Source organism: Pan paniscus, chromosome 5, assembly GCF_029289425.2.
Source record: "Pan paniscus chromosome 5, NHGRI_mPanPan1-v2.0_pri, whole genome shotgun sequence".
Classification (NCBI taxonomy): Eukaryota; Metazoa; Chordata; class Mammalia; order Primates; family Hominidae; genus Pan; species Pan paniscus.
In genome coordinates this window covers 34,388,030-34,407,902 of record NC_073254.2, presented here as the reverse complement: position 1 = coordinate 34,407,902, position 19,873 = coordinate 34,388,030, and the positions used below count along the sequence as shown (strand labels likewise).

Genomic DNA, 19,873 nt, shown 5'->3' with positions numbered 1-19,873 from the left:
GGAGCATTCAGAACACACAAAACCACACAACATTTGTGTATTAAATTTGCCATTTTATATGGATGCAATTTGTGCCACTCCCCAAAATTACAGTAGTAACATCAAAGATCACTGATCACAGATCACCATAACAGATACTACAATAATGTGAAAGTTTGAAATATTGTAAGAATTACCAAAATGTGACACAAATACACAAACTGAGCACATGCTGTTGGAAAAATGCCAAGAGGCTTGCTCAAAGTGGGGTTGCCACAAACCTTCAATTTGTAAAAAGAAAATACAATATCTGCTGGGTGCGGTGGCTTGTACCTGTAGTTCCACCTGCTCCGGAGGCTGAGGTGTGAGGATTGCTTGAGCCCCGGAGTTTGGGGCTGCAATGAGCTATGATCACACCACTGCACTCCAGCCTGGACAACTGAGTGAGACCCTGTCTCTAAAAAAAAACACCAAAACAATAACAACAAAACTCCCAATATCTGTGAAGCACAATAAAGTAAGGTATACCCATATGTCCCAGAGGTTCTTGTATACACATTGCAATGAATTTTGGGGGGATTAAGCCTACTTCTCAGCATCCCTCATTAAAATTAAAGTACAGAAAATCTATACTTTATGTAGCTCTACTTTTTAGCAAAGCTCTGAATTGGATCTTAGAATAGTCACAGGAAAATCAGAAGTGAGTAAACTTGGAGATTCTAGGCCTTCATTTCAGCCAGATAGAAAGAAGCCTATCAGATCTTTTCTCTTTTCCTGGTGGGAATCCATCCTTCCCATATAGCTTCACCGCGTGTCCCCGGGAGTGGCCAAACAGCCTCCCTGTCTTCAAGATCAGTCCCACTTTAGAAAGGAAGGGCTGCACTGATTTATATATAACAACTCTAAAGGCTATTGATCTCACTCTGATCTGGAACTCAGTTATGGCAATACATTCCTAGATAGCTTCCAGGACCCAAGTTTCTATTCTACTAATAATCCCTCCTACCGTAAGTTGTAAAGAGGTAGGTTCCGGTTTCTCTGTGATCTTGAAGTAGAACACCAACATAAAGAAAGGCAGGAATAAAACACAGCAGCAGAAAGAACACAGTAGTTCACCTGGGCTTTTCCTGGGCCATTATTCATGGCCGTCTTTGTATCCAGCAGGACTTCAAGCCCAGGAGATGAATCCTGTTTCAGGTCCTGATTCCCAGTTGGCTTCCTCGTTTTGTAGTTCATCTAACCTGATAATCTAATGAAAAACAAAGCAAGTAGCAGAATCTGGCTTTCTGTCTAGTGCTCATTCTATTAAATTACGTTGCATGGCCATCTGAACAAAAACCCATATGGGACTTCACTTTATTCTTCACTTATCTGCTGTTTATTTTTATTTTTCTGACTCTGTTGAACCTGATGATGCTGCAAAATGAAGTTTTGTTTACTTACTTTAGAAAAGAAGTTGTGATAATTGGGTGGTTACTGACGGTCTGTTCACTAGAGGAGACACTTCAGGCAGGAATGATTTATTTGAAGAGATTGATATCAGTTTAGGAAACAGTACCCTGAACCTCCCGATCATGATCCTAAATTGGCCATTACAGTATTGGGATTCACCAAATTACAGTTTTTACAAAGGCATTAAACAGGGAGTGGCAGGGGATGAGAGGAATCTTGCTTGGTGAGCCTTTACTCTTATTTAGAAAGGAAAATCTTTGTTAACTAGTACAATTCCTTAGGGTTTGTGTATGCAGAAAGCCCCAGCGAATATTCTCTTAAGCTCATTGTCCTAACCAGGATCCTATGGCAACATGATTGGTCACATGACCTACTTTAATTCTAAAGGAGGCTAGAAAGCCAGTATCCTGATTTTTGACTTTGTAGTGAGAGTCAAGCAAGAGAAAGGAGGGTAAGAAATGGTTGTCATGTCTGCCACAAATAATCTTCTCATTTCTTTTTTCATTCACCTTCCTAGCTCTTAATCATTAGTTCTTCATATTTATTCCCTTATGCTGTTGGTTATATTTTTCTCTGTGTACGTTCAGTTCCTTAGTATTTCTCCATTACTGATGGGATAAAGTTCAAAATCCAGATGAAAGTATCTGAGATCCTTTATGCTTGGCTTCTGCCCTTGTTTCCAGCCACCTCTGTTTCCATTCCCTTAAAGACACTGGGATGCTACCATGAGGATACTGGTTTTTTGTTTGTTTGTTTTGTTTTGTTTTTTGGCAAAGTCTTGCTCTGTCACCCAGGCTGGAGTGCAGTGGCATGATCTCAGCTCACTGCAACCTCCGCCTCCTGGGTTCAGTCAATTCTCATGCCTCAGCCTCCCGAGTGAGTAGTTGTGACTACAGCACTGGCTACCATCCCTGGCTAATTTTCTCTGTTGTTTTTCAAGAGTGGCAGAGTGTCTCAGGCCCATGTTGCCACGCAATATAGTTAGCATTTAGTCATTAATCAAGATGATCTCAATCAATATATTAATAATATATTGATAATATATCCCAAGGCCATCCCACCGTTAGCACTGATTATGCCTCATCATAATGGTTTTCTTACATGGTTGTCTTTTCCTACATTTGAAGATTTCTTGTCTAGTGGGGCCAACAGACATGGGAACAGTGCCTGGCCCAGGGCAAGCATTCAATGTATGTGCAGTGGAGACTATGAGAGCCCCAAGGGAAAAAAACATCTTTTATTATTTTCTTGTTTCCCCAATAACAGCCCAACAGAGTTAATAACCCTAGTCAATTTGTTAAAAAAAATTAATTTGATTCATTGATGAACCATATGAGTGAAAGACATTTTTTAAACCTTATAACATCAACGGAGATTTATACTGTTGTTAGCCTATCGCTTTGGTCATTATATAAGATCCTGGCTGCCCAATGTACCATAGTGGCCATAGCATCTCTTTTCCTATTCTCTTCTCCCAAGAATGTGTCTTTAAGTGTGTTTGTGTGACTTCCTTATCTTTATTTTTCTTTCTTTACTTCTAACTTCCCCACCATCAATAATGGTAATTTCATATTCGTCATGGCTTGTCTGCTCATGTCCGATTCACACTATCATCAGGTAGAAGACACTTCTCTGCCTCAGTGGAGTAGGAATAGTCTTTGTATCCAAAAGCTAGGATAATCTAAATATTCTAGCACAAAAACCATTTAATATTCACAGCACTGACCTCTGGCAAACGGATTTTGTGCTCAGTGCCATGAAGCTTGATTAATCGAGGAATGAATCATTTTTTTCCCCACAGAAAGTAATCTGAAGACTATTTAGTTTTCTTATAGATTTTTCATTCTATTAAAAATGAAAATACTGAATTCACATTGCTTAATACATACTAATATAGATCTCAGAAAATTCTCTGGTTTGTTTTATACCTTCCCACAGGGTGTGAGTATCCCCAGGGTATCTATAGGAGTTGTCAGGGAGACAGACTATCATTAGAACAGTAGTGAGTCAGCCGGCTTGCTTCATAATAGGTAAACGAATATCTCCAGTATAAGAGGACCACCTAAATAATGGAAGAGATAAAAGTAAAATGGTGTATCTTTAGATACATATTTATTTTTTATATGCATACATGTTTATGTCAGAGCTACTGATGACTCTTAGAAGTACAAGACCATGAAATTTGGATTTCTTCAGCAGGACCCTATTGGACAGTAACAACAACAACAACAGAAAATCTCTTCTGCCTGTTTAATTTACTTGGAGGCATTTGCAGTGGAAAATTGGGAAACAGGTGAAGTTTTACTATTATTCTTTCAGTAAACACTTATTTGGAGGTGACTGGGAAAAACCACATCCTTTGGGAGTTAGTCAGATATGGGATGGAAGCCATATACTGGTTGTGTGACTTTGGGGAAGCTGCTTAGTCATTTTAAACTTTGGTGTCTACATCTGTAAAAGACAGGTAATGTTCCTTATTGCAAGGGTTGCATGGATAGGAGTACTCAGTGGTAAGTACTCAATAAATGGTGGCCATTACCATTACTATTATTACTACTGTTACTACCTCGCACATGCCTGGGGAACTGCGTAAGACTGGGCACAATCCTTGCTCACAAGGAGCTTTCACTTTACTTGGGGTGGAGGACCATAAACAACTAATTATATCATAGGACAGCATAATTTTAGGGGAATAAAAAGGGTATAAACAAAACATTATGGGATGAGAGAATGGGTAAATTGGGACCACATGGAGACAACAGAGAAAGCTTCACGAGGATGAGGAATCTGTGCTGAGCCTCAGAAATGAGCACTTCTTCACGGAGAAAGGGGAAAGGGACTGATTTTGTTAACACCCAAACTGCTCTTCTCTTTAAGCCCATTTGCTTATAGTTGTTTCTACCTTATTCTTCCTCCTTTCTACAATTAGTAGCCTCCTCAGGTAAGAATAGGCTACTATTGTCTGTAGGGGAAGTATTCTCCGTTGTTACATTGTGTGCAACTGCTGTGCGGAAGGCATATGGAAGCCTGTGTGGTCATAAGGCACTGTTGTGTGGTGGTCTGTGTGTAAAGGTCAGGGATCTTCTGGATTTGAGTGGGTATCAGTCACCTTGGAAAGAGAGTCTCAGGCTGGACAGCCAAAACCCAGAGAGACAAATCCTGGTGGGTGGCAGGGTGTTTCTTTTGATCTGACCCGTGAGCTTAGTCAGGTGTCAGAGAGGTGGTTCCCTTTGGAAGGTGTCAGCAGCTTCCCTACAGAGATAGATTGGTTATGAGGAGTTACTGGGGAACCTAAGCAACTGAATGGAGAGGCTGTGGGGGTCCTTTGGTGCCCTCAACTGAGCAAGCCCTTGATGTGAGCCAGGCGTGACCTTACTCTGTGAGGTCATGCACACCTGGGTTTGGATTCCAGCTCTGTCATTTACCAGTGATTGATTCTGGGCAAGTTCCTAAGTCTCTGAGTCTTGTACCACTTACAAAGCATGAATAATGAAACCTTCCCTATCTGATTGATGTGGGGACAAAATGAAATAGCTCCCAGACATATAAAGCCCCTAGATACAGAGTCATAGCGTGTGACTTCCCTTTCTTTCTTTCCTTTTCTTGTTTTCTCTATTTCCCCTGCTCCGGTCAGCGTTGTATTTTAATACAGAATAAAGACCTGGGTGTTCCAGTCAGTATCTGCTATGCTAAGAGGCACTAAGAAAAGAAGTTTTAGCCATACATGACTCAGAATATTAATGGAAGAGCATGGTATTCCTGAGGGTTAGCATGGGGGCTGCCACAGTAACCACAGGGAGAGAACCCAAAGGGGTAAAACTGGTGAGGAGGCTGGGTGTGATGGCTCATGCCTGTAAACCTAGCACTTTGGGAGGCCAGAGCGGGTGGATCACTTGAGATCAGGAGTTCGAAACCAGCCTGGCCAACATGGTGAAACCCTGTCTCTACTAAAAATGCAAAAAAATTAGCTAGGCATGGTGACAGGAGACTGTAATCCCAGCTTCCTGGGAGGCTAAGGCAGGAGAATTGCTCAAACTCAGGAGGAAGAGGTTGCAGTGAGCTGAGATTGCACCACTGCACTCCAGCCTGGGAGACAGAGTGAGACTCTGTCTCAAAAGACAAAACAAAACAATACAAAAACAAAACAAAACCAAACAAAACAAAAAACTGGCAAGCAGTGGAACAGGAAAGAGTCGATGTCCCACGAATCCAACCTTCCTCAGTAGTAGATTCTCCTTCCAGTGCTAAATTTTAATGGCTTTGAATTTTACTAAGAGAGGAGGTACCCCTTCTAAGGATATCCATATGTTAATGTAAAATTAAGTAAATGTATAGCTTCTTCTACAGCCATTTTTGAAATGAAAAAATTTGCCTCACATGAAAGGAATTTTAAGAATTCTTAGGCAGTCAGGGAAGATTTTGTGGGGGAGGACAAGCCTGGAGGACAGGGAAATTTACTCAAGGTCACTGTACTCAGGAATTAAACCTTTACATAAGTGGTTTTATCGTAGTGGGGCAGAAGCCCAGAAATTCCAGTTTTTAACCTGTTCAGCCTCATTTGATGAGCACTGGTGAATTAATACACTACTGCATTTCTCTGGCTTGGCTAATTTGGGTGGCTTTTTTTGTTAGTTTGTGTGTGTGTGTGTGTGTGTGTGTGTGGCAAAATCTCGCTCTGTCGCCTAGGCTGGAGTGCAATGGTGTGATCTTGGCTCACTGCAACCTCTGCCTCCCAGGTTCAAGCGATTCTCCTGCCTCAGCCTCCCGAGTAACTGGGATTACAGGCACCCACCACCACGCCTGGCTAATTTTTGTATTTTTAGTAGAGACGGGGTTTCACCATGTTGCCCAGGCTGGTCTCGATACCTGACCTCAGGTGATCCGGCCCTCCTTGGCCTCCCAAAGTGCCGGGATTACAGGCATGAGCCACCGTGCCCAGCCAATTTGACTGTATTCTTATAGCGAGGCTAACTTTTATCTATCAGTATTTAATTCTTCTGTAATGGTGCCTGCAAAGAAAAAGAAAAATAGAACTGAGGTAAAAAGGCTATATGGTACAAATATATGAGGATAGAGTGGATTTGGTCTAAATGATCCAGAGCATCATCTCAATCCTCAGTCTTCTTTTCTTCTGAACATGTTTGAGTCTAGTGGAGAAAAGCTATTTTCCTAGTAAGAAACTAGAATTGAGATTAAGCTAATCCTACTTTTGAACTTGCAGTGTGAAAATCGTGGTTCCTTGGGAAGAAAGTCTTTGTTAAAATTCAACTTCTATTTGAGACATGCATATTTCACAGTTCCAGGTGGAATACTCTCCATGTTTATGTGGCCATCTCACATGCAATATGCAAGTAAACTTTCTTAAGTAACTGGATAAAGGTGGCCTGCAAATGTTTGTGAGTGAAGCACTTCTAATTCTGTAAATTGTACTAATGGATATGTGAAAACCTAATGGGTTAGAGTTAGGAGGCCAACTGATTTGCAATTATACATGCATTACTCTCAATGTGAAAGTAATCAAGAGTGCTGAGTATACTTGGGTCTGAATGCTGTGATTCTCACTGATGACGCTGTGAACCAGATAAAAGCATGGTATTGAGAGAGGCGTGACAAGAGACTAAAACATAGAAACATTGTTGCTTTTTAATATAAATAGTTCTGTTCACAGGTCATTGTCTTCACAAAGCGTTACTCAAATCAACTTAATAATAGTTTTAGTAGAATTCTAGTCATTCAGCTTTAACATCAAGGATATTTGTCTCAAATGGAGTGTCTTGAGTTGAAATTAAGGTAAGTTTTAAAAACCAGAGACTTTTCTGAGTTAGCTATCGTGGTTTTTAAAGTCGATGTCTAAAAGGTGGTCATTGCACATTATATTCCAGGTTGGCTGAACTAAATGTGGTACCCAAGGGCAGCATCACCTCTCTGTTCTGTACCATGCTAATCATGCTGCAACGTGATGTGCTGAACGTTTTTAATGTTCTCTTTTGAGTGCTTTTGCCTTCTTTTCCATTTACACACAGGCAGAAATTGTCTAAATCTTTCCCATTTTGTTATTCATTATATTTTATTAAGTCTACTGGAAATAAATATATGCCATTATTATCCCAACAACAAGAAAATCCTGTTCCACATCTTGACAGTTGCTTCAATATCTAATGCAGAAGGAGATGGAAGCTGAGCAAACGCTTAACCTCATGTTCTGAGCAATGTGTATATGTGTATAATCTGATCCTTGTTTCACAACCAAACAGATAAAAATAAATCACCTTTAAGAAAGAAAAAAATGACATATTGTGGTCAGTGCTAGGAATATGGAACTTCATCTATTTCCACTGATTGCATTGTTTAAGCTGTCTGTAAGAAATCTCTGCCCCCAGGAAATCCTCAAAGCATAGAGGAAATTGTACTAGAAAAATCCATTACATTGACCCCTGCTGGGGGGTTGACTCAAGTGGCAAAAAATGATGGTAAAATATTAAGTGTCTTAATATTATGCTCCATACAGTCACTGCCTCTTATTAGATAACAAGGCAAATTTTCAAATACATCGCTCTGAATTTCTAGAAGCCTGTTTAGGATGGACACAAGGTTGAAGACAAACCCAGTGTGTGCAATCAAGGAGGATGGAAACATAAGAAGGAAATGAATGAATGACCTGGACTGAGAGCTCTTTGTAGTCAGGAAAGAGAAGCATTACGAGAGTTGACTACATGCTAGCTACTGTGTCAAACTCTTTGCATTCATTTCATAGAATCTTCACTTTAACCAGGGCGCCAAGACAAGGAGAGGCTAAACAACTTGCCTGAGGTCACATAGCTGGTAAGAAATAGAGTTGCCCAATCTGCTGAGTCTGTTACTGTGACCAAACAGGCTACCCATAGTTTGGTGATGGCATTTATTTAACTGATTTTATGCAATATCTAAGAGTAACCACAACAGGCAGACAAATGTTTAGGTAATATTCTCTGATAGCAACAAAAAAGTCAATGAAGTTTTCTACTTATTGTATCTGCTGAAATGTGGGCATTGAGTATCAAGGTTTACCTGTCAAAGATGTCAGTAAGCATGTAATAGGAAAACTTCCGCAGTTCAGCAAAGCAGCAAGTGAAAATTAGTAAAAGTGGTTCATTTCAGATGTATTATTCTGGAAAGTCAAAAGTGCCAGAATATCCTTAATGGATTCCACCAGTTTGAATGATATTTCAATAACATTTGCAGGTCACTATTGTATTTCAAATTTTATTTATTTTCAAGTAGTTCATGCTATAGCAATCAAAATACCCTTATTAATTCCAGGTTAGTTTACCACTAATTTGCATTATTTTTCCTTATTCTATTTGATTTTTCCTAATTAAGAATACTAATAGTTTATAGGTAGCTTTTCATATTTACTCCATTGCGTCGTTTAATATGATGTTATAGTTTCAGCTAGATCCTCCTCTATATCTACCAGGTAAAACAAACAAATAAAATCAAAAGAGGAAAAATATGCCTGGCTATGTGATTATTTTCATTAGCAGTGAATCTGTCTGTTTCTGTGTGATTGAGATGCAATCCGTCCCTGCTGCACCTCTCATTTACTCCCAGGAAACAGTCCCAGTTGTCTAAAAAGTCAACACCTTCTGACAGGCACCATCTGGCCAGCCGTTCATTAACTCCCCAATGCTGCTCATGAATTTGCCTCTCTACGCGTGACCAGTGACACCGTTGAGAGCTAATGTGGCTTAAAGGAATATTGTTTCCCTGTTTGGATCACCCAGGCATCACCCAGCATGAGTCCTATAGGCAACATCCTACCTGGGATGTAAGTTTGTTATAAGATTAAATGTAATACTTGATAACATTTTGGAAATTTGAAGCTGAGGGCTGTAAAGAGCAAAAAAATAAATAGGTCATAAATTTTGAAAGTTTTTTTGTTTGGTTTGAAGATAGAAGACACTTCAGAAAATTCTTTTGTGGGAGTAAATTTTTTGAGGAGTGACTAACAACGAGGGAGTGATGAAATAGATTCATTTATTGTGTTGCATCTGAAAATCCCTTCTGCTTTCTTGCTATATGATTTACCTTTATTTTTCAGTTTCTTTTGCTTTTAATCCTATACTCAGAGGTCACATAGTCTAGCAGGAGAGATAATGTGAAGATAATGCAAGAGTTTGAGGAAAATCTTCTGCTATTTTTCTTTATGTAACCCTAGTCTACCTCTTCTGAATATTTCTTAATTTTGGTTTTATCATTTGACAATGTAAAAATGCCTCAAACCTGCTCTACCAGTTACACCTGGTTTCTAAAAGGCACCATTTCTAGGCATATCAAATAAGGTAATGAATGTGAAAAAAGCTTTGTAAAACATAGCTGCTGGCTCACTGGGTATCTGTTTTGGCTTATGCAATATCACAGATGTAGAGATTCCAAAATAAAAGATACTAAACTCGCTCTCAAGGAGCTTACAATCCAGCGGAGAGATGGACACAAAAGCAAACAAACAAATCATGTGATGCAACATTAGGATTCCTAAAATCAAGGTCTGAAGAGCAGAGATAATGCTGGAGGAGCCCTACAAAGGAGGCTGGGACATTTTGGGCAGAGGGAATGTGGAAAAAAGAGAGAGGTGAGAGACAGTATGGTACTTTTGAAACCCTTAAGTAGTCAAAACGGGATAAAAATGTTGGTAGAAGAAATGGCGAGACCTGACACATAAGAAGCATCTGGTTTGCGAACAGCTTTGTTTGCTGTGTAAAGCCGTCGAATTGTACCCTGTGGGCAATGGGAGGGTGTTGCAGAGTTTTGAACAGAATGAGATGATTGGAAATGCCTTGAAAGAAGGGAAGGTTGAAGGAATGATGAGAGGGGCCTAAGCCCAGATGTCAGAGGCACAGTAAGGAGTCATTAGCAGTAGTACCTGTGAGAGTTGAGGAACTAGAATAGTGACAGGGAAGGTCAAGAGGAGAGGAAGCATCAGAGAAATTGAGTGTGGAATAGCAAGGCTTGTGGGCAGCAGAATTAAATTAATCCAAAGATCCTTTATCAGATAAATGTTCCATCTTCTCTGAGGCCTGAGTTTTTCAGGTCCTTTTTTTTTTCTTCCTTCTAGTATTCTTAGAGGGGAGATTTTCTTACTTGTTCTGTAAAAGTTATTTGACCCATGTGTGCATCTTGGAAAGATTCTTTTGACATTCTCTGATGCCAAGAACTTTGCCAATAACGTTTCTAGAGTAATTTCTTTTCCAAACTCTGAGCTCTATGACAGCAGGAATCAGACCTGTCCTGCCCCCTGGTATATTCCCAGCACAGTATCTGCAATATAATAGATCCTTAATAACTATTTGTTGAATGCCTTGATAATAAACTCTGCAGTACTTTGCAAACAAGATGCCCTGAGAAGTCAGAAGAATAGTTATGTCTTTATAATAAAGTTTAAAAGTTGCCTCATTGTAAGCAGGCTTAATAACGGTAATATTAATAATAACAAAACATTTGTTGAATCCTTTGATAATTTTCACACACTATGATAAATGTACTTTGTGTTCTTCATCTAATTTAACCCTTACAGCAACCCTTTGTGGGCACTGCTTTATTTCAATTTTGCAGATGGGGAAAATGAACCTTAGGGGTTACTCATGAAGTGGGTGGCAGAGCCATAGTTTTAATCCTGAGTTTCCTAGGGGCAAAACTCCAAATTTTAAACCACTATGCCTAATTTAATGACCTCTTAAACAATGTGAATTCTGTCAAAAAATGACAATTAAAATAGGTTTCATCCATTCTGTTTTCCCTACTCTTCGATGTCTTTCATTCCGGGATTGTTCTGTGTTGTTTCTTAATACATATGCTTACATTTTATAGGCACAGATGCTATCTTCCGTCCCCTTTTCTGATTTCTCCTCTCCTCCCACTCTAAATAATGACATACAGTCATGGTGTGGACGTTAATGTGAACCGTGGTTAGATTATGGCTCTACATCCAGTGGAGTGCTGGTCTTACGCATTTCCTCACTCCAGTCTGTCTGTTGGGTGGAGTCTGAGGCTCCATATTCACTTCCTACTCCATCTCTCTAGCTCCACACCTGGAATGGCCCCTCCACCATTCCTACAGCTTGGTGGCCAAATGTGTGAGTGTGAGTAGCATTTATGGGTAAGTCAATTTGCAATAGGTACTAGTAGTGAGAGCAACAGGCATGAAAGAGAGGCTCATGGATGGTAGAGTTTGGATATTATTTATCTTCCCTGCTGGGTCACCTAGTCCACTGCCTGGCACCCTGAGGCACTTGATAAACCTTTGCTGATTGAATTAAGTATGTATGTATGTGAGCCATCTGACAAGAAAACCCACTGTCTCCTTTATTTTCTGTGCAATGAACTGAGCTCTATTTTTTAAATACATATTTTTAACACAGTATTGAGTATCAATACATTCAACACAGACTCAAAAGAATCTTTTCCTTTATCCTTTTGTGATTTTTCTCCTTTCTTGTGAATGTATTCATAGCTGGGTACGATTACAAGAAAAACGATTACCTATAGTAGTGTGGATATGAATGTTTGCTTGCCCTTTTGGTCTCAGATGAAGAGCTGTACATATCATCACAAACTATCTTTTTCGTTAAGTATGTCTCTCTTTTAAAGGCTAATATTGCAATATATATTACTTTAATTGCAGATTTTGTAATATGCTCCATGTTTTACAAATACTGTGGCTAGTCTTAAAGAAAAACTTTGTACAATAACTTGCACTCTGAATTCAAGAGTGTCTCTTATTTGTGATATCAATTCCCTTTGTGCCTCGGACTTTGTTTTTTTTTTTTTTTTTTTCCATTTCACCTCCAAAATTGCATTGAAAACATCTGCTAAGGACTTATTTAAACAGCTAGTTAATGCTTTATGAAGCTCAGAGGCGCGCCCATCTGTTCCAGGAGCATTCTCTTTTCTCAAGAGCTATATCATATTTTCTACCTGTCTGACAGCTGGTTTTGCCTCAAAACTCTTAATTTCTCTTTATATCAGTAGCATGACACCTTACTTTAAAGTTTATAACTGATTTTTCTTCATCTTGCTTCACTCTGAGCAAACCTAAAAGCAAGGGAGTTTGTTTCCTTCCTTTTTTCTTAGTCTTACTTATATCTTCCAATTTTGTTTTTGTTTTTAGAGCCAGAATGCCTTTCCTTTGAATCTGCATAATCAAACAGAAGTCAGGATGTAGTTCTGATGGATTTCATCTCCAGCATTGTGGTCCTTGGGCCCCTCCGCATTCCACCCTGGTGTACGGGACCCAATGGCAAGCTGCTTTAGCTCCTATCTGGTCCATGGGGATAGGTTACATACCCTTTGCTAGAGAGTGAAGATGAATCCCAATGTCATTTGGATCCTGCTTTCATGGGCTGATTCAGCTTTCTCAGGCTAAGTCAGGAACCAGTCCTCTGTATCCTCCAACTGCCCATTTCTAGATCTTCAAATGTTCCAGTCTCGGCTCGAGGTGACAGAGGATGCTCTCTCTTCCACCCCACCCCTTTCTGAATGGGCAGACTCAAGGCATAGCAACTGTCGTCTGCAGAAGAATCTTTTTACTATTGCTTCTTGTCTCCTCTATGTCCATTCTTTTGTATTTTCAAAGTAAGTGAGAGGCTTCAGGAGTTACGGAACAAACCCTTTTGTAACTCTGCATTTAAGGATCTGTTTCATATTTTTTATGATATCTGTTAATATATTGGCACCTTAATCGAGAGCAAGATACAATGAGGCCTAATTTAACATCCGGTTACACTTTCCTCGTTGCGTAATATGGCTATATCGACAGCAATTCAGATGTAGTAATTTGTGTTTTGCCCTTATTATAGTAAATCAGATGGCATCTTGCAGCTATTTACTCTTTACATACATGAAGATTAACTCACCCCAGGGGTTATTTTTTTCCGATGTAAGAATCTTAATTTCCTTAACTTTTCCCACAGGTGTCACATGCCATTCTTCTGATTTTCATGAATATCCTCTAAAAGGCAGCTAAGCACTCGCCGTCTTCTTCCTTTTGCCTCATCAAGCACGGGGGACGCTGGAAGGAAGAGGTACCTCATACATTTTACACTGACTTAAATCTTAGAGAAGTTTATCTTGCGTTGAAACTGGGGATTTGAAAAGAGGCTTGCTTACCTGACTTAGGTTTGTCTGAAAACGCTGGTTATGTCCCTTGTGTCTCAAAAACCAACCAACGTTTTCCAGTTGGTCCTACCAAAGAAAATACTGTCTGTTCCAGTGAGTCAAATACAAGACCATCTGTGCCAGTCCATTAAAAAAAAATCATCCAATTGCTGTTAATAGATGACCATTTCCAAGGGCAAATCCAAAGGATAAAAAAAAAGGTGTGTAGTTATTTTGTATTGATGTAGGCATGGCTATTTTTGTTGATCACAAAGAGGAAAAGACTACTCCCTGTACCATTCTGTATGTATGTATGTACACAGTGGAAGCCATATTTCTCATACATCAGTGTGCCAAGAAAGCTAGTCAACAAGCAAGGGCTAAGAACAGAACTGGGAGGTTATCCCGACACTCTCCCTATACTTGGGAGATTCTTGTTGAGTGGATTGGGAATTTTAAAGTTGTTCCTGCTTCTGCTGATCCATGCAATTTTAGGCAGGTGTTTCTCTGTGGTCCAGGTATTTCAGCTGTGAAGTGAGTGGTAACAACAGGATTATTGGATAGTTTGTTAATGAAATGGAGTCATTGCTAAGCAAGATATATGCAGGAAATACCTGCAAGTAAGCTTAAAAGCTGGAAGTGAAGCAAGTCTGTTTTTTTTCTTTAAGGGGAGGTCATAAACGGCCGTCTTCAGGGAGTGTTGTCAAGAAGGGGCTGCAAGCCATCTGAAGCTCTAGGGCATCTGCAAAGTTTTTCTCTCCCTTTCACAAATTCCTTTGAAGAAGCTTTGTGGCAGTGCCAAGGGCATTTACTTTCCTGCAGAGCAGATGGGGGAAGACAAGAGCAGAATGAACTTTCTCATGTTTTCCAGTGAGAGTCAAGTATTTCCATCCTCTTCCTTGCACTTGAAGTCATCATTTCTCATAAAAGATTTTTATAATACCAAAGGCGAGGCACAAAACCAATAATCCTGGTGCATCAAGAATATGTATTACATGACTACTCCCCTAACTATGAGAATCATTAAGGCTTTTCTGATGAGATAATGTGGATAGTCTCCTGTCAGTGTAACGACTTTGCCGCATCTTCTTTATCTAGCCACATCCCCACTTTCAGAGTTTAGGGAAACCCACCTTCTATTCTCAGCTCCACTATCCAGAGTGATCACCTGGATAGGTGATCACTTCTAACACCTTCTTACATTCTAACATGGACCATACTCTCATCATCAATTACCTGGCACTCAATCCTGTGCTGGTTTGTGTTAGGTTTGCTAGTTTTCTTACCATTTTACATTGTATTGAATATGCACTGTACCTTTATGACACTTCTACAGAGATTTATTCTTCTGGTTAAACTGAAGGTCTGATATCTATGGTGATTTAGTCCTGTACTTGACTCTATACCTTGGACCAGTCACACATACCATTGAGGTTCTTGAGTTGTTTCTGTAGCATCCCCTGACAATCATTATCATTTATATTAAAAAGCAAAACATGATTGCTGAAAAGGAGGACCTGGGATGCACCAAGCATACCAGTGCTGAAGACGCACTTACTGGAACCCCATTTGAACATGGGTCATGAATGGACTGCAATATGGCACCTTGATAGCCATGGTTTGATGACTTGACATAACTGCAAACAGCAACATTAAAAAGGACATCTGGAGTACACCTTAAAATAACAAAATATAAAACTGTTGAATGTTCAAAATGAACAAAGACATTCTTGTTGTGAAATATCCAATTAGAAACAGTGAAGATATGTCTAAAAACTAGGTCAGTGGGGCATGGTGTCTCATGCCTGTAATCTCAGCACTTTAAGAGGGTGAGGTGGGAGGATTGCATGAAGTCAAGAGTTGGAGACCAGCCTGGGCAACAGTGAGACCCAATCTCTACAAAAATAAAAATAAAAATATATTAACTGAGCGTGGTGGCATGCACTTGTAGTCTCAGCTACTTGGGAGGCTAAAGGAGGAGGATCAGTTGAGCCCAGGAATTCAAGGTTTCAGTAAGCTATGATCACCCCACTGCACTCCAGCCTGGGTGACAGAGTGAGACCCTGTCTTTAAAAAAATAAAAGAGATCCAAAAAAATTCCAGAATAAACCACTTCCACTTGTTCAAATTGAAACAAATTTATTTGTGCACAATGTGTAAATAAAAGCCAGTTATACATTATCACTTAATACCACATATATATACAAAGTCATTAGTACAATAAAAAAATTGTGTGCTTATATAACACCTATTATCCATTGTCCTCTGAGGATAAGTCATTAGTGTAATAAAAAAAATTGTGTGCTTATATAGCACCTATTATCCATTGTCCTCTGAGGATTAAAAAAGTCTGTTTTGGCCTCTATCATTCTCAATTTGACATTTGGTTCACTTAAATATCTTCATAAGAGATTTTTATAATATCGAAAACAAGGCAGAAAATGAATATTCATTATGCATCAAGATGGTGTTAGGCACTATGCTATATAATTTCAATTTTCACGTTATCGTCACAACAGCGGTCTGAGATTAGATATAGTTACCTCCATTTACTTTCAGAAGAGAAAAGCACAGCTCTGTGGGGTTAAAGAAATTGTCTATGGCTACCCTTGGGGAATACTGGAACCAGGGTGCAATACCAGGTGTGTAAACCCCAAGATCCATTAAATCCCATTACACCAACAAAAACACGTTGAGGAAATCACAAGTTCTCACGATGCCATACTTAATAAAGACATTTTTTTGGCTGGGCGCGGTGGCTCACATCTGTAATCCCAGCTCTTTGGGAGGCCAAGGCAGGCAGTGGATCACCTGGGGTCAGGAGTTTGAAGCCAGCCTGGCCAACATGGTAAAACCCCGTCTCTACCAAACATACAAAAGTTAACTGGATGTGGTTGCACATGCCTGTAATTCCAGCTACTAGGGAGGCTGAAGCTGGAGAATCCCTCAAACCTGGGAGGCAGAGGTTGCAGTGAGCCAAGATTGAGCCACTGCACTCCACCCTGGGCGATAGAGCAAGACCCTATCTCAAAAAAAAAAAAAGGCTTTTTTTAAAAAAAAAAAAATACTTTAAGTTCTAGGGTACATGTGCACAACGTGCAGGTTTGTTACATAGGTATACGTGTGCCATGTTGATTTGCTGCACCCATTAACTCATCATTTACATTAGGTATTTCTCTTAATGCTATCCCTCCCCACTCCCCCCACCCCATGACAGGCCCTGGTGTGTGATGTTCCCTATCCGGTGTCCAAGTGTTCTCATTGTTCAATTCCCACCTATGTGTGAGAACATGCGGTGTTTGGTTTTCTGTCCTTGTGATAGTTTGCTCAGACTGATGATTTCCAGCTTCATCCATGTCCCTACGAAGGACGTGAACTCATCCTTTTTTATGGCTGCATAGAATTCCATGGTGTATATGTGCCACATTTTCTTAATCCAGTCTATCATTGATGGACATTTGGGTTGGTTCCAAGTCTTTGCTATTGTGAATAGTGCTGCAATAAACATACATGTTCATGTGTTTGTATAGTAGCATGACTTACAATCCTTTGGGTATGTACCCAGTAATGGGATGGCTGGGTCAAATGGTATTTGTACTTCTAGATCCTTGAGGAATCGCCACACTGTCTTCCACAATGGTTGAACTAGTTTACACTGCTGTCAACAGTGTAAAAGCATTCCTATTTGTCCACATCCTCTCCAGTATCTGTTGTTTCCTGACTTTTTAATGTTCACCATTCTAACTGGTGTGAGATGGTATCTCATTGTGGTTTTGATTTGCATTTCTCTGATGACCAGTGATGATGAGCATTTTTTCATGTGTCTGTTGGCTGCATAAATGTCTTCTTTTGAGAAGTGTCTGTTCATATCCTTTGCCCACTTTTTGATGGGGTTGTTTTTTTCTTGTAAATTTGTTTAAGTTCTTTGTGGATTCTGGATATTAGCCCTTTGTCAAACGGGTAGATTGCAAAAATTTTCTCCCATTGTGTAGGTTGCCTGTTCACTCTGATGGTAGTTTCTTTTGCTGTGCAGAAGCTCTTTAGTTTAATTAGATCCCATTTGTCTATTTTGGCTTTTGTTGCCATTGCTTTTGGTGTTTTCGTTATGAAGTCTTTGCCCATGCCTATGTCCTGAATGGTATTGCCTAGGTTTTCTTCTAGGGTTTTTATGGTTTTAGGTCTAACATTTAAGTCTTTAATCCATATCGAATTAATTTTTGTATAAGGTGTAAGGAAGGGATCCAGTTTCAGCTTTCTACATATGGCTAGCCAGTTTCCCCAGCACCATTTATTAAATAGGGAATCCTTTCCCCATTGCTTGTTTTTGTCAGGTTTGTCAAAGATCAGATGGTTGTAGATGTGTGGTGTTATTTCTGAGGCCTCTGTTCTGTTCCATTGGTCTATCTCTCTGTTTTGGTACCAGTACCATGCTGTTTTGGTTACTGTAGCCTTGTAGTATAGTTTGAAGTCAGGTAGCGTGATGCCTCCAACTTTGTTCTTTTGGCTTAGGATTGTCTTGGCAATGCAGGCTCTTTTTTGGTTCCATATGAACTTTAAAGTAGTTTTTTCCATTTCTGTGAAGAAAGTCATTGGTTGCTTGATGGGGATGGCATTGAATCTATAAATTACCTTGGGCAGTATGGCCATTTTCATGATATTGATTCTTTTTATCCATGAGCATGGAATGTTCTTCTGTTTGTTTGTGTCCTCTTTTATTTCATTGAGCAGTGGTTTGTAGTTCTCCTTGAAGAGGTCCTTCACATCCCTTGTAAGTTGGATTCCTAGGTATTTTATTCTCTTTGAAGCAATTGTGAATGGGAGTTCACTCATTATTTGGCTGTCTGTTATTGGTGTATAAGAATGCTTGTGATTTTTGCACATTGATTTTGTATCCTGAGACTTTGCTGAAGTTGCTTATCAGCTTAAGGAGATTTTGGACTAAGACAATGGGGTTTTCTAAATATACAATCATGTCATCTGCAAACAGGGATAATTTGACTTCCTCTTTTCCTAATTGAATACCCTTTATTTCTTTCTCTTGCCTGATTGCCCTGGCCAGAACTTCCAATACTATGTTGAATAGGAGTGGTGAGAGAAGGCATCCCTGTCTTGTGCCAGTTTTTAAAGGGAATGCTTCCAGTTTTTGCCCATTCAGTATGATATTGGCTGTGGGTTTGTCATAAATAGCTGTTATTATTTTGAGATATGTTCCATCAATACCTAATTTATTGAGAGTTTTTAGCATGAAGGGTTGTTGAATTTTGTCAAAGGCCTAAAAGGCATTTTTAATGTGCAACATGTTCTTTAATAGAAACAGTAACCTTCAGTTAAATAAAGAAATTGATGTGTCAATAACAGATTAATTTTTCATGCCCATATTGACACTGTTCTGATATTTCATACCCTGCCTACCCACTTTTCTTTGCCCTGCCCAGGCTCCAGGGACCTACCTGACTTCCTATTCATGCTGATCCCACTGAGACCCTTATCAACCCTGACCTGTTCCCCATGTGCCTCTTGGATCTGCCTTATGTTCCAGGTATAGTTCTTTTTTTTTTTTTTTTTTTTGAAATGGAGCCTTGCACTGTCACCTGGGCTGGAGTGCAATGGTGCGATCTCGGCTCACAGCAACCTCCGCCTCCCGGGTTCAAGCGATTATCCTGCCTCAGCCTCCCAAGTAGCTGGGATTACAAGTGCACACCACCATACCTGGCTAATTTTTTTGTATTTTTAATAGAGACAGGGTTTCACTATGTTGGCCAGACTGGTCTCGAACTTCTGACCTCGTGTGCCCGCCTCGGCCTCCCAAAGTGCTGGGATTACAGATGTGAGCCACCGCGCCTGGCCTTAAGGTATGGTTCTTTAACACAGAATAGATGCATTCTCTGTAGCTAGGCGTGGTGGCCAGTGCCTGTAGTCCCAGCTATTCAAGAGGCTGAAACATGAGAATCCTTTGAACCCAGGAGGTGGAGGTTGTAGTTAGCGGAGATCGCGCCACTGCACTCCAACCTGGGGGACAGCGAGACTCCATCTCAAAAATAAAAGATTTATTCTCTGAAGAAACTGAACAGGAGATGAGGTTACAGACTCAGAGAAACCAGGCGCCACTGTAGGTGAGGGTGAGGCAGTTGTGTTGAAAACGGACTTGAATGAAAGCCTGCATAATGATGAGTAGGAAACAAGGCACAGGGTGCAGTACTCAGATCGACTCTGTGCTTGACTTAATGCTCTCCTCTGCCATCTTGAAATTCTGAATAATTTTATCTTTGAACTTGTGTTTTATAAGTGAAGTTTGATGGGATGACGAAGC

The 19,873-nt window shown here is 39.9% G+C and overlaps 1 long non-coding RNA gene across 1 annotated transcript in view; it reads left to right on the top strand.

Annotated features, from left to right (window-relative positions):
- LOC117980534 (uncharacterized) overlaps positions 1–19,873 on the top strand; it is a 73,203-nt gene that overhangs the window by 39,414 nt on the left and 13,916 nt on the right. Inside the window, exons 7-9 of the long non-coding RNA XR_008625568.2 lie at positions 3,631–3,724; positions 13,380–13,490; positions 18,999–19,102. This is a non-coding gene — a long non-coding RNA (uncharacterized LOC117980534). The remainder of the gene's footprint in view (positions 1–3,630; positions 3,725–13,379; positions 13,491–18,998; positions 19,103–19,873) is intronic.